The sequence below is a fragment of the Haliotis rubra genome, unplaced genomic scaffold (genome assembly GCF_003918875.1).
Source record: "Haliotis rubra isolate DU_JTF1 unplaced genomic scaffold, ASM391887v1 Scf963, whole genome shotgun sequence".
NCBI classification, from domain to species: domain Eukaryota; kingdom Metazoa; phylum Mollusca; class Gastropoda; order Lepetellida; family Haliotidae; genus Haliotis; species Haliotis rubra.
In genome coordinates, this window is record NW_025767705.1 from 260380 (window position 1) to 273176 (window position 12797).

The following is a 12797-nucleotide window of genomic DNA, read 5'->3' on the forward strand; positions in this document are numbered from 1 at the left end:
ACAGAGATTAACAAAAAGAACATTCCTACATCGGTGAAAAACTGGTGATGGGGATGAAGTCTAGGGATGAGACCTTTACCGTGGTGAAAGAGGAAAAGTTGAAACCAAAAGTCAAACTCTCTCTTAAAACTGCCACTTAAAGATAATTATTTTTTAATGTTGGCCTTTAATATGTGTTGTTCCGGACAATGAGTGTGATTTTACAATGAAGATTTTATTTAGCCTCCAACACATAGGCTCTATAGGTTGAAAATATTAACATGTTGGTAATTAAAATGAATTTGTGTTCACTTTGCTTGGCTTTGGTGAAAGCTTTGGGTGCTACAGGATATTTATGATTTTATTTTTTCATGTTGTAAAAACAAATATTTAAATTGTAAATAAATGTACATTAGATTGAGGGTCAATTTTTTTAAGTTGAGATAAATGCAAGATCATTATATGTAAAGCAATACTGATGCTGTCAATCAGTGGATTGCCTGGTCCCGGACTGGATATTTACAGACATCTTCCATAGAGCTGGAATATTACAAGGTGACATCAAGTACTATATTTTACAATATTTTGGTATACCACATCTGTGGTTTGAACCACTGTCTTTCTGCTGTCTGGGCTGACTCAAATATTTTGTGTTTTATTTGTGACAGTAAAGCTATACAGTGAGTCCTCGATATACCACATCTGGGGTTTTAACCACTGACGTTTTACTTTGTGGCCTGATTCTTAAAGATTTTGTACCCATGATGGTCTTGGCTAGAATTGGCCTTCAGTAACCCATTTTTGTTGTAAGAGGCAACTAACGGGATTGGGTGGTCAGGCTTGCAGATACATCGTCATCATATCCCAACTGTGTAGATTGATGATCATGATATTGATCACTGGATTGTCTGGTCCAGACTTGATTATTTATAGACCGCGCAAAATAGTCGGGCTTGCTACGCCTGAAATTTACTAGCCCACGAAATAATTCACTAGCCCGAAATTTGAATGTGGACACGGGTTTCATCATTATGCTTCTAATATGATGAACATTTTTATGAGGCCATAATCTTACGTGATTTAAAAGTGTATTATAACTCAACAAGCCGGAGAGAGTGATATATTAACCAAATGAAAATGCACTAGCGAGTCGGACCAGTGACTGTGGAGATTTACTGGCCCAACTGGAATTTTACTAGCCACAGGCTAGCGGGCCAGTGGCTATTTTGCACACTGGACCCCATGTTTAATCCTTGATAGTGTTCAGCACCGAGCATAGTAAAGATGACTCGCTGTATACTGAAAGAAACTACTTCACCACATGAAGTGTCCAGCCCTTAGTTTCTGCATGACACTGCCATGGTTTTCACTAGTTGGACTGTTTCGTGTTTACCGTAGGATATTAATTCTGTCCATGTCAGGGTCCGTGGGGTAGCATAGTGGTTCAGGCGTTCGCTTGCCTCGCCGAAGACCCGGGTTCGATTCCCTACATGGGTACAATGTGTGAAACCCATTTCTGGTCTCCCTGGCCATGATGTTGCTGGAATATTGCTAAAAGTGGAGTAAAACTCACTCACTGCCCATGTCATCTGTATTATTAGAATGGAGTTATCTCTAAAGAATCTTAGAGGTATTAGAGAAAACTGTACAGTTGAGAATGTGATATATTTTGTTTTTTATTTCAACCCTGTGACTTAATGTATGGTTTTACTTTGTATATTTTACCCTTGAAGACCCGGGTTCAAATTGGTACTCAGTAACCCATGCTTGTTGTAAGAGGCGACTGAGGGGATCGGGTGGTCAGGCTCGCTTGGTTGACACATGTCATCGTATCCCAGTTGTGTAGATCGATGCTCATGTTGTTTGTCACTGGATTGTCTGGTCCAGACTAGATTATGTACAGACCACAGCCATATACAGTGTAGGAAAGATGTAGAAAATCTAGCCTGTCCATAGGACTGGCAGGTCAATTTTTTTACCAGTCCTGCCAAAATCTAGCCTGTCCTCCAACTATAAATAAAACACCTTCGGCAGTAAATATTCAAAAAGGTTATAATCATTATATATATGTCATTGGTTTGCTAAAATTGACCCGACATGAGGACGGACTAGATATTTTTTTAACCCGTCCTCCACAAAATTCACCCGTCTCGGACGTTGGGACGGGCTATCTTTACTACTCTGCCATATAGCTGGAATATTGCTGAGTGCGGCATCAAACAGCAAACTGTGTGTATTTTAAACTACTTTGATGAGCATCATTTGTATTACCCTCACGTGTTCATCGTACATGTATTTTGACCCACTATTAACATGTTTTGAAATGCTCAATGTGATTTTTAACAAATTGTCCAGAAACATTTAATCAAACAAAATATATTTCATAATATTGTTTATTTCATGTTTTATAGGACATTGACCCATTTTGTATTTACTTAAGATGGTGTAAAGTTTCTATTTTCTTGAAACACATAAACATTAACAAACCGTGTATGAGCTAGATTTTTTAAGTTCATTTTGCTTAATTCATGTTTATGCTCATTAAGAAAAATGATTATATATTTTATCAATGTATGCAAAATTGTTTTAATTGTATGTGAAATATGCTAATTTGTTCATCGGCTTTATTTGACACCAGGACGGGGGTGTAGCCTAGTGGTTAAAGCGTTCGCTTGTGGTGCCAAAGACCGGAGTTCCATTCCCTACATGGGTACTATGTATGAAACCCATTTCTGGTGTCCCCCGTCCTGATATTGCTAGAATACTGCTAAAAGAGACATAAAATCATCCTCACTCACTGATTTCACACCCTAACATCCACACCCATACCCACTCCTTGTCAGGGATAAAACAGTAGTGAAGATCCGGGTTAGAATTGATCTTCAGTAACCCATGCTTGTCATAAGAGGCGACTAACGGATCGGGTGGTCAGGCTCGCTGACTTGGTTGACATATGTCATCGTATCCCAATTGCGTAGATCGGTGCTCATGGTGTTGATCACTGGATTTTCTGGTCCAAACTTGAATATTTACAGAGCTCTGCCATATAGCTGGAATATTGTGTGCGGCGTAAAACTAAATTCACTCACTCAAACGTAGTGAACAAACTTAGTTGAAACCTCTGTGAAGGTAACATTGTTTCGATGACAGTTGCAGGGCAAATGTATCCGCCATCCCGTCTGTATACTGTGAACAATTAATATCCAAATATATGAATATCATTTAACACATGTTATATTTCGGATTACACTTTCTCAGTAAAGTACAGATTCTTGTACTTTTGTTGGGTTAGTCCCATCCCGGATTCGAACCCACACGCCAAGTGTCAGGCACCTAATTGCCAGCACACAAAATCAGCCATCTAACCCACTCAGCCATCTAACCCACTCAGCCATCGCAGGCTTCCACGTGTGTGTGCTGGGGATTAGAAGCCTGATTCTGAGAGTGTGGGTTTGAACCCCGGATGGGACTCAACCCAACTAAAGTACTAGAATCTGTACCTTACTGAGGAAGTGTAATCCCAAACATTACGTGTGTTACATTTGACCACTTTTTTAAAATGGCATTGTGTATTCAAGTTGGTCTGTAAGTCAGTGACGCTTCTGTCACATTATGGTATGTTCAATGATGTCTTGACATACCATGTAGCTGTGGTATTAATATAAACACACTTGTCAAAATATCATGGAAATCGATTGTTAGAATTTGGACACCTGGCTTTCACCTCTGTAACAGCCTGTGCTCCACAATGACATCAGTGGAGAATATTTGTTTGGCTGCAATTTAACACTTTGTTCTGTAAATATAATCCGTATTCCATACTGAAATAAAATATTTTTATAGGGGAGCGTATTGTTTGTATTCAGTGTAATAGTGGCAAGAATAAAACAATGATATGTTCGCTTGCTTGATTAGAAATATTTCAAGAATTGTGTCTAAAGGGAAATGTTGGTGTGATGGCCCCCTGGTTAAGCATTCACCTATAATGTTAACAACTCGGGTTTATCACTCTGTATAGGTGCTAGCATTGAATCCCATTTCTGGTAAAAGCAGCTTATGTTCACTCTCTACACAGACAGATAAAAACGTCACTAATAAGGCATACGTTATTACCCAGTTAACCCAAGCTGCCTGTGAGACGCGAGATGGTTAATAGTCATATGACCTACACCGGGTACCCATCTTCTGGTGGGAGAACAGCTATAATGCTTTGTTGAAGTAATAGAAACTCTCAAGCTGCCAAAGACGGTCACACACCCAACTGCTTCATGCACCAGATCACACACCGCCACGAATGCTTTTTTCCTATTATCTCAAGTCGAGGATTTTCCATATAAAACAAACACAACTGTATACTAGCTGTTGCAAAGATAAAAAAAAGGATGTTTGATACTTCATCAACTTCATCTGGTAAGGGCGTTGGGGGTAGTCTAGTGGTTAAAGCGTTCACTCGCCAAGCCAAAGACGCGAATTCGATTCCCTACATGTGTGAAGCCCACTTCTGCTGTCCCCCGCCGTGATATTGCTTGAATATTGCTAAAGCAGTGTAAAACTAAACTCACTCACTCACTCATCTGGTCAAGTTGACGACGACATTCACTGCTGTCCTTGACGCAGTGTGTAGACTATGTTGGACTCTACAGAATGTTGGACATGTGTTGCCCAGTCAAGTTTAAGTGAAAATCGGACCCCATTGTGAAGAATTCAGGTTTTGAATGAACTGAAATCTCAGATTTGCTCCAGTTATGAAACTTGGCCTCCAGGTGTCATTCATGTGCTTATGAGTTTCCACACACTGATAAACCTCTAACACTTGAATCCAGAGTTGTTCCTTCCATCAGAAACTCCCACACTAGAAGACTGTTGGTAAGAAAATTGGTTGTTCATCCTCATGGGCTAATACCAAAAAGCTGTTTGATTTTTGTATAGTTTCTGAAGTTTTGAAAATTGTAAGCGCGTTGAAAGAACCTAAATCATTCATTAAAAAGTTTTTATTTGAAAATGTTTAAAAAATCAGAATACATATTCAAATCACCTACCTAACTTGATTACAAATATGAAAAGAGGGTTCAACTGAAGAGCCTTGGTGGCCTTGTTTGGTATAGTGTTAATGTTGTTACAAGGTTCAGCTTCAAATATTGAATTTGTAATTAGTATTTCCCGTACTTCACTAACTCTAAAGTTTAGTGATTTTGTCTTATTTCTCAGCAGAAAGGTGGGGCATATTACATTGTTTCTATATTTATATTTTTGTTGTTATAAGGTTGTACTGTAATACTGATGTCTTATATTGTATGACTAACATTTCCTAACTGCTAGATCCGTGAAGATCAGGGTTATAATTGATCTTCAGTAACCAATGCTTGTGGTAAGAGGCGACTAACGGGATTGGGTGGTCAGGCTTGCTGACTTGGTTGACACATGTCATTGCATCCCATTTGCGTAGATCGATGCTCATGTTGTTGATCACTGGGTTGTCGCCGGTGGAATATATTTACAGTTCAGTTTTAATGTCACCCATATTCTCGAGAGTTTCAATGGTCATTTAAGAAACTTTCAGCGCGCGCGCGCGCACACACACACACACACACACACACACACACACACACACTGGATCCACCTATGACCAAATGGGAGTTACTTAGCGGAATGTTTGCATTCATCTAATTCAGTTATGTCACCTCGTGGTTACAAAATACGTCTCTCATCCTAGCGGATCTACCCACACGTGGAGTATGTTTTTCAAGCATGACTGAACACATTCAAGGACAAAAGTAAGTGATTATATTGATTGTTGTTGACTCAAAGTCTCTGTTAGGCTGGTCTCTCTCTCACCAAACGATGGATCAATACATTAACAATTTTTAAAAGGCTCTTTTTATATAGTACTAGGGTAGGGTCTATATACCTATATGTCTTTCTAATGTTGTTTCTAAGCGCGACACGCCCCTGTGCTTGGAGGCTAAACAAATGATGATATTCTAAACCAATATTCACTACAAGCATGACAAAAGTATTCCCTTATAAACGACCTTTTCAATGAAGCTGCAACAGCGGTCGAGGCACATTGGGTCGGGAAGCTGGAAGCAATAAAGATGTCTGTCAGCTCACGCCTAGACTAACGTGCTAGAGTCTCAAATATATTTTTGATTGAAAGAAAGAAATGGATTCAATCTGAAAAGGAGTCCCCAATGAGGTAGGGGATGGAGACCTTGAGGACCTGCTTCTTCTTCAGCTGGGACGGTGGGGTAGCCTAGTTGTCAAAGCTCGTCACGACGAAGCCCAATGTGAAGCCCAGATTTGGTGTCCCCGCCGTGATATTGCTGGCATATTGCTTAAAACGGCGTAAAAAGAAACTCACTCACTCTTCTTCAGCTTCTGCATGAGACGAGAGAGGTACGCTTGTGGACGTGACTGCCCGTCCATGCACAACGGATTTTTGAATGCAACACAAACAGTGTTTTTACAAGTCACTGTGTTATTTACTGATAACAAATTGAAGTCCAGTTATTGATAGTAAACACCAGTAACAGACTGACATCGAAGGACATCTGAGAAGAAAACTGTCAGTAAGCTGAGCTAAATGAGCCGGGTTTGTCTCAACCACAATCCCCAAATCAAACCATCAGGTGCATTCGCATTTGTGACCAACTCGTGTTATTCTGGGACAAGCCGAATAGCGACTCGGAAGGATTTCATATTGGCGCATGAACATCAGAACTACTTTAAAAAAGAACGATAACTCAATCCCTGATTGATTCCAAAGTTTCTTAATATCACCGAAGTACATGTACATTGTATTGCTAGGTTGTTGTTTTTGGTTTTTTTTTCACTTATTTATTTTAAATAATTAAACCTCTTTGATACAACTAAAAGAAGGAGAAAAACATATTTGTTAGACATATTCTAATGTAATTATTACCAGCTGTTCACCTTATATTTCCAATTATGTTAATTTTCTTAATAGGGTTTAATTATCCCAAATGGGAATTGTTTTATTGAATATACAAAAACTCAGCTCCATTAAATCCCAAAGCAGATACTCAAAAATGACTTTAAAAATATTTCTCAAACTGAACATTCGTGTTACCTTGCTGTCACACCCCTGGTGGAATTTCAAATGAATTCGCTGAAAAAAATATGAAGGACCAAAAAACACTCAGACTAAAATATCCCCAGAGCTATGAAATAAAAGCCCAATGTTAAAAGATTAAGGTTGATTAGTTACATACAAATACGATATTATTGTTTTGAAACTCGTAGCGATTATAATTCTTTGTACTTTCAATATGACGATATATATTTTTCATTACTTTTAATAAATGACATAATGCCATAAACGATTTAAGTACTCGGGATTATATTTATCAAAGCACCGCGCTCATTTACGCGCGTTCTGATTGGTTTGTCGTATTTTCGCACATAACAAGTATCGAGTGGGGAACGAGTTTTCTTGGAGGTTACGGAAAGGGGCGAGTGGTGACGAATGGTGCATTCGTGGCCAGCTCGTGTTATTCCGGGACAAGCCGAAACAGCGACGCTAGATTGTCTTACAATGGGAAGTACCGTCTCCCAACGATCACTAACTAATCATGTACAACGAAGTTCACATACACAAGTTGATAAAGTTGCGACCGTTAGGAGAGCAAGTGCAGTGTCTGACGGCGATCTTGAATTTACATCAACAAGATACCAATTTCTTTATTGTAAGGTAATCTCATTTTAATTCATTCCTTATTTATTCTGTTTTATTACATTAATGAAAGTTATAACAACATTTTCTGGTGATTTGGCTACTGAACTATTATGTTACAAATGTGGTGACACTTTCCTGATCCTGATGATACCTTTACACACACAATGGTCGTTTTGCAGTATTTCCAGGCAAAAGATATTTAGAAATATCCCAACGGGCTACAAACGTTGCGGTCTCGCATAACTTGGACCTGAATCTGACTTTTAATCTTACATAGGGTGTGTTTTGAAACGGACTACGCGTGCTTCAGGGGGTACGGTTACTAACTCACTCAGTGGAGTATATTGAGAGTGTGATGTTATTGTGGGGAGTATAGTTGGAAGAGATGTGTGACGGTGTGGTGTAGTGACCTGTAGATACTGGCCACAGTGGCAGAGTCAACAGTATTAAAACAGTAATGCTTTGTTCATATAATACTCATATTTGATCCAACGTCTTGGTGATATATATTAATACAATCGTGCTGAAGTTCAAACATGAGTTCAAAGGACTAATGAAACCGCCTGGCCTCTGTTAAAGAACATCGTTTCTTTTTCTAAATCTCGTTCTCTTCAGCACCTTCCTCCTATATTACATCATGTCTACACGTATGTAACTACTGCATCTTCATCTCTGGGAAGACATGTACACACAACGAGATCAACTGTGTGTTGTAAACTGAGGTACACCAGACCTTGTAGTAATACCACAGATGTCAACACAAGCTTCTCTGTTGGAGCAAAGATCAACCTTCATAGATATAACATGGAATACAGACCTTGTTTAAGACAATGTGAGGTATCCATTTTAACACTTATCCTTATTCCTCTGTGTGGTCTGTGATCAGCTACGGTGCTTCTGTAGGGTAATGGTGATGTGTCTACAATCAACGCAGCTCATCACAGAGCTGTTAAATTTTTCCTCGGTGTGGGTAAATATGCACCGGATATTGCTATTGATGGGGATACAGGGTGGTGCTCTCTAATGTCTCACATTATGCTCGGAAATACCTGCTGCTGATCATAAAAAATGGAATCAATGGGGGGAAAGAAAAAAATAGCTCTCCTACATATGCAGCGTATTTCAAATATCACCAGTTGTTTAAATACTAAATATATATATACACATATGATATGCAAGATTCCATAATGAACCAGTATGCTAAAATATGGCAAGAACGTTTATGGAATGATGATGACGTGTATAGTGGAACTAAGCTCCGTACCTAAAGATCTAGTTCAGAGTTTTGTACTGCCACTGTGACTATAAACTCACTCACTGTAAAGCGTTTTAATTCTGTGAAAGTTGTCAGGACTTTTATGACCCATAGTTACCGTTCCACTTTTACCAAATTTAGATGTGGTATTGCACGTTTAAGAATAGAATTGGACAGATATGTAAATTTATATGTTCAGGATATAGTTTGTTTTAACTAATAAATTCATTGAAGACGAAGCATGTTTTGTTACAGTGTCCCTTATGTGATGATTTTAGAATCACTCTTTTCACAAATGTTAAGCCAATGTCATTGACCATAAAACATTAAGTGCTATCTTACTGTCAAAGCTTGCTTTTTAATACTACAACGTAGAAAACATGTCTTATATGGATAAACCATCGCCTTTATATATGTATAAATGCCTGCTTGTATGATTTCATCGTCTATCATAACTTATTATGAGTGGCGCTGTATCATATTCTTACTGTGCCAAGTCGTATGTCTGTATATATATTCTTTTAAACATGTGCATCAGTTAAACGTAAATAAAATATCTGTTTGCCAATTACAGATGACGTCCCAGGGTCTGCCGATACAATGCCCAGAAAGGAGTGAGGGGAATGGCCAATATGACCTGCCTCTGCCTGCTGTGCAGGATGACCCGCCAAACAACGTGGCCAGCCTGCGGGAGGCAACTGCAGTCGCCCACGACGTTACCAGACGCAGCGTCCAGGCGGTAGATAGTTGTGAAGCGTCACAGCTGGTTGTGTCATAAACTGAGACTCATCGAACTCATAATCTGTGGTGTATGAAAAATGTAATTTGCAATGTATTGTAGATATGACTGTACTTGTTGAAGAATGAAGATCTGTCTACACTACACTGATGTCTATCAAATGTTGCATATCTGTACTTATATGAACAATACATAAGTCCCTGTCACCTGGCGCGAGAGTGGACCGAGCGTGGTAATCTGGTATAATGTTTTCTATGTCCTAACGTGTTTGTTTTACACATATTTTATTCATAAAAGATCAATGGGATCCTGTACAAGTTCACCAACTTAGAACACTTTCTCCCAGATATTTACAACTGGACTACAACGTGTACTACACATGAACAGAACAACAGGAAGGAAATGAATAGGAATGTCAAGACTTTGTACGTTATGGCTATATCATGGTTATAGCTGCACGTGTCGGGCACCTGAACACCTTACAGTCTATACATCTTATACATTTAGTGCTGTCTATCGGTGGGGTAGCCTAGTGGTCAAAGAGTTCGCATGTCACGCCGAAGACCCGGGTTCGATTCTCCACATGGGTACAATGTGTGTACCTCATCCCTGGTGTGCCCCGACAGACCAACGCCACCCGAAAGTCTACCCACTCCAAACCTGTATGAGAAGGACAATTCATAACCACTGATTTCCAACTTTATCCCTTTTCCTATTTTTCCCCCTTGTAATCCAATAATGTCATGAGTAAGTAGTCCAGACGCAGTCTGAGAGAAAAAAAGATATTTATAATTAATATAATACGCCTTTTATTTCGATATTGAACTCGGGATGATAAAAACGTTACTCGCCCATTGTACAGTGTCACAGTTATATTTCATAACATCCATCCGCGTGGAGTAGCGTAATTACAAGCTAGTTCTATGATACCGGCAATGATAGGTTTTCAGCTTTTGGCAATATATAGGAGTACTCACAGGTTTATTTTCTGAGAATGTCATAGTCCAGATATTGTTCACAGTGATGAAATTCATTCACAGTTCTTGTTGTAATATCTTTACAAAAACTCGCATGTTTAGCCTTCTGAAAGGCCGATTGTTCTCAGTATAACCATTGCCAGAAACTGTCTCAGTATGTTCATCCTTCGAGTCTTTCAGATGAATAATCCAGTTTACATCCGTACACGGGTTTCATATGGCGTCGTATTTGATACATGTCCAATGACGATTTCCTGCTTGAGCCTCGTTCCTGCTGTGGTTATCAGGGCTCTGTTGTGAGTTGTTGTAAGGGGGTGGTCCAGGCAACATTTGGAGGACGTTTTCTTCGCATAGTTTGTCAACCGATATAAACACTTAGATGTTCTAAGAGCTCGCTTCCCTCAACAGTGGCATTAAGACCAAGTTCTTGGTGCTGTTCCATACATGGAAATGGCCTGCCTTTGAGTTTTCGTCGGGAGCTTTTGACAGCGTCCCCATTATGTGTGAAGATACATTTCGCAATCACGGGGCGTGGTTTCGGCCTCTACGTGGCCTCTTCGTGGGTCTCAGGCGTCAGATACACGGTCTACTTCAAACACATAAGTAGTTAACAAATGAGGGTGTCACTATAACAATAATATAGAACGGTAACAAGTAACAAGTAACAACTTTCTCAGCAAGCGACCAAAGACACTATACAATCGTTTAGACTGCTACTCTTCTATAAACTTTGGAATAGGAAATATTTCAAACACGATTGTGCTTACAGTCACTGTGGCCATACCAGGTGTTGTGTGAAATCCATGACTCTGTCCCGCCACTTACATCTTCAGTCATTGAAATGTAATAATCCCACATCAAATCAAACGTGTTCTCCCCTAAAGCATTGATACCAGGAAAATAAAATTCCCACATCCTTCAGTATGGTGGCTGATTAGGGTCATCGCTATATCGCCCTGAAAATATAAGGCGACAGAACGAGACGCACATCGTACTCCTTGATCCGATCAAATCTTTTGTTCCGATCGTATAGGTTTAGCTTGATGCACTCATCAAATCCAAGCAATCGGTGATAGATATCGCGAGTGAGAATGGCGTAACTCCCGAAGACATCTACTGACCCCGGAAGTAAGTCTGACAAGTCCACATTCCTAACTACTCGTGTCATTCCGGGTGTAGGTCACGGAAAGAGGCGAGTAGTTACGAATGACGCAAATCCACACATTCGTGACCCACTCGTGTTATTCCGGGACAAGCCGAATAGCGACACGCGCCCCTCTGGAAGGATTTCATTATTGTCGCATGAACATCAGAATTACTTTAAACAAGCATTATAGTAATTTTTCATTATTTTTAATAAATGACATAAAGCCATTAACGATTTAAGTACTCGGGATTATTTTTATCAAAGCACGGCAGTCATTACACGCGTTCTGATTGGTTTGTTGGATTCGCACATAACACAACCTCCAAGAAGACTCGTCCCCGACGATCTAAGCACGCGGAGTCCCACAACCTATGTAACAAAGGTTCGCGATGCAAATCGAAATAGTGCTGCACGTTAAGGATATTTTCTGAAAGAAACAAAGGGGAGGTGGGGTAGCCTAGTGGCCCAGGTTCGATTCCCCACATGGGTACAATGCCGTGATGTTGCTGGAATATCGCTAAAGGCGGCGTAAAATCATGCTCACTCACTCAGTGAAACTGAACCATTCTATCAAAGATGTTTAGTATTGCCTTTGGAAGAGGTACTATACTAGCTGCACGGAACTCTGGGTAGGAGAGTGTTAGATTTGTCCACTTTGCATGGAGACTACTCTTGACCCATGACCAAACCCTGCTTGTAAATCAATCATGAACTCGTGAAGAGATAACCCCTTTCACTGACAACTGTATGTAGGTTTAAGGTGTTAAAAGTAATCACAAACAAACCAAAAGGAAAAGGGAACAGAAAAAACCAACAACAAGCAAACAAAAAATCCTAGACTTATTTCAATAATTTATTTTCAATATCATTTTACAACTGTACCATTCCGTTCTTTTTAACTATTTATGGTGAGTTTAATTTTACGCCGCACTCAGCAATATTCCAGCTATATGGTGGCGGTCTGTAATTAATCGAGACTGAACCAGACAATCCAGTGATCAACA

The 12797-nt window shown here is 39.6% G+C and overlaps 1 long non-coding RNA gene across 1 annotated transcript; it reads right to left on the reverse strand.

Annotated features, from left to right (window-relative positions):
* Positions 1–10454: 10454 nt before the first annotated feature.
* LOC124265146 lies at positions 10455–12003 on the reverse strand. Its single transcript, XR_006895352.1, has 2 exons — positions 11414–12003; positions 10455–11232 (listed from the first exon to the last, which is right to left on the reverse strand). It is a non-coding gene; the product is annotated as an uncharacterized LOC124265146 (long non-coding RNA).
* Positions 12004–12797: the final 794 nt, after the last annotated feature.